Here is a 2,957-nt window from a genome sequence, read left to right on the forward strand (position 1 = left end):
TCTAAGCTTTCTGTGTAGCCCCATCCCTGCCAGCATCCTTCCTCTAAGCTGCAACTAGAGGACTCTGCTGCCCCTTCTTTATGCATTGGGGTTCCAAGTAAGATTTTCTTCATAAGAATAGTTTTGCTTCTAAACACAAAATTTTAAAACTGCTCCAGTTTGGCTGCAGAATTATTTATTTATTCATTCAATAAGCATGTATTAAACATCTATTATGTGCAAAGAACTCTGCTGATTTCTGAGGATTCATGAAGACAGTTGCGGGGCTGGGGGAAGTGAGGGAGTGGAAGGAACACTGTAGACTTAGGGGACAGTATGTAATGAGATTCTGTGGCAGGAGGAGAGAGTCTGTGTGTTCAAGGGATGGAAAGACAGCCACATATGAAAAACCGAATGACAATATGAGATAGCAAAGAAGCAAATGACAAATCAATAGTAGTACCAATAAGAACATGGTAATTCCAAGTTCAGTTGAATACCATCATTTATTGAACATATAAACAGATGTTCGGTATGTAATAAAATGTGCTAAATTCCATGATAAGTAGGCACCACTGCAGGAAAGACAAAAAACCCCATTTAGATTCTTTCCCCCTACCTTCCTTATGAAATAAAATCCTTAAGGCTCTGGAGGAAAAGTAGGAAGCCCTGGGACCCCACCCCACCTTGCATTGCATAGGTAAATGTTCAATACAACTAAGGAAAGAGAACAGGGTGGGAAAAAAAAAACCCTAAACCTTGGAGAAGGAATAATAAAGCATTCAGGGACCACAGCTAGAGTGAGAGGAAACTCTACCCCACAAGACCTACCAAAGGTGTAAGGTAGAGTGAGGATAAGAGGGGCATGATCACATGGAATACTCCACTCCCGAAATCCAGGGACAGAGGGCCTGCCTAAGGCTGAAAAAGGACAACAGGAAATTCCCCTCTACCTCAGCCCCAAACACCAGGCTATCAAGTGTCAATGAAATCCAGGGACAGTTGGCCTGCCTAAGGCTGAGACTGAAAAAGAACAACAGGAAATTCCCCTTTACCTCAGCCCCAAACACCAGGCTATCAAGTGTCAAGTGTCACGTAAAGGTAGTGTGCCAATGGAGGAGGAGTGAGAGCATAGGGAGAAACCTACCTGAAGTTTGGCTCATAGAGAAAGCCAAAAGTTGAAGTAGAACATGATCTCTGAGAAAAAAACCTTAAGCTCCTATAAGACAGCCTAGAGGATTTTGAAAACGATAATGCAATGAGGATATCACGGTGAAAACAAACGTCAAACTCAGCTCAGTTCCTGACAGACTGAGTCAACCCACCCCACCTCAACAATAAAGACATAATTAAAAAGGAGGCATGCCCATTTCTTAGGCATAAATACTATTTACCAGAGTCTCTATTATCCTACATGCAATATCTGATTTCAATCAACCAAAAATTATAAGGCATTAACAAAATCACTGTTAAGAGACAAAGACACAACAAAACGAGACTCGGATATGAACCACTTGTTGGAACAATCTGACAAGAAATTTAAAATAACTATAATTGTTATGTTAAAAGTTCTAGAAGAAAATGTGGACAACATGCATGAACAGATGGAATATTTCAGCAGAGAGATGGAAACTGAAAGACGCAAATGAAAATGCTACAAATAAAAACCATGGTAAGAGATAATGCCTCAATCAGCTCTTTAGTAGATTCAACGCTGCTGAGCCTAGGAAAAAAATAGTGAACTTAAAGATGGGTCAGTAGAAATTACCCAATCTGAAATATTAAAAAAATATATAATGACAAACAGAGCAAAGAACCTAAGACATGCAAGACAAAATAATGGCAAAGAATGTTCCAAAAATAATGGGAAATTTCAAATGACAGATCCATGAAGCTCAGAGAACATTAAGCACCACTAAAATAACTCCATACACCAGAATACATCAGATTCAAACAGCTGAAAAACAAAGATAAAGAGAAAATCTTGAAGGCAATCAGGGGGAAAAAATGACACATTACATGCAGAAGAGTAAAGATAATAATTACAACATATTTCTTTTCAGAAACTATGCAAGCCTCATAGAATAAGTTGGGAAGTATTCCCACCTCTTGTATTTTTGGAAAGGTTTGTGTAGGAGTGGTATTACTTCTTTAAATGTTTGGCAGAATTCACCAGTGAAGCCATCTGGGCCAGGAGTATTCTTTGTTGAAAGGTTTTTAACTATGAACTCAATTTTAAAAATAGATATAGGATTATTCATGTTACCTATTTCTTCTTGAGTAAGCTTTGGGAATTTATGTCTGCCAACAAATGTGTCCACTGCATCTGATTTGTCCAATTTATGGTCATAAAGTTTCTTGTAAAATTTCTTTATTATCCTTTTAATGCCTTCAGGGTCTGTAGTGATGCCCTCTCTTTCAATTTTAGTATTGGTAATTTGGACATTTTTTCTTTTTTCATGATCAGTCTGGTTAGAGACATCAATTTTATTAATATTCTTTAAAACAGGCTTTAAAAGTCTCTTCCTTGGTGCTGCCTATGGAGGTGGCAGCCATCTCCTACTCGGCATTGTGGCTACCCTGAGACTATTCATGAAGGCCAAAGTTGTCAAAAAGAGAACCAAGAAGTTCACCTGGTGCCAGTCAGACTGATAAGTCAAAATTAAGTGTAACTGGCAGAAACCCAGAGGCATTGACAATAGGGTGTGCAGAATATTCAAGGGCCAGATCTTGGTGTCCAACATTGGTTATGTGAACAAGAAGAAAACAAAGCATGTGCTTCCCAGTGGCTTTTGGAAGTTTCTGGTCCACGACATCAAGGAGCTTGATGTGCTGCTGATGTGCAACAAATCTTACTGAGCTGAAATTGCTCACAATGTCTCTTCAGAGAACTGCAAAGCCGTGTGGAAAGAACAGTTCAATTGGTCATCAGAGTCACCAATCCCAATGCCAGCCTGTGCAGTGAAGAAAATGAATAG

The 2,957-nt window shown here is 39.1% G+C and overlaps 1 pseudogene; it reads left to right on the top strand.

Moving 5' to 3' along the window:
* The first annotated feature begins 1,484 nt into the window (after positions 1–1,484).
* LOC102878595 lies at positions 1,485–2,957 on the top strand (annotated as a pseudogene).

This window comes from Pteropus alecto, unplaced genomic scaffold (assembly GCF_000325575.1).
Source record: "Pteropus alecto unplaced genomic scaffold, ASM32557v1 scaffold3, whole genome shotgun sequence".
NCBI lineage: Eukaryota > Metazoa > Chordata > Mammalia > Chiroptera > Pteropodidae > Pteropus > Pteropus alecto.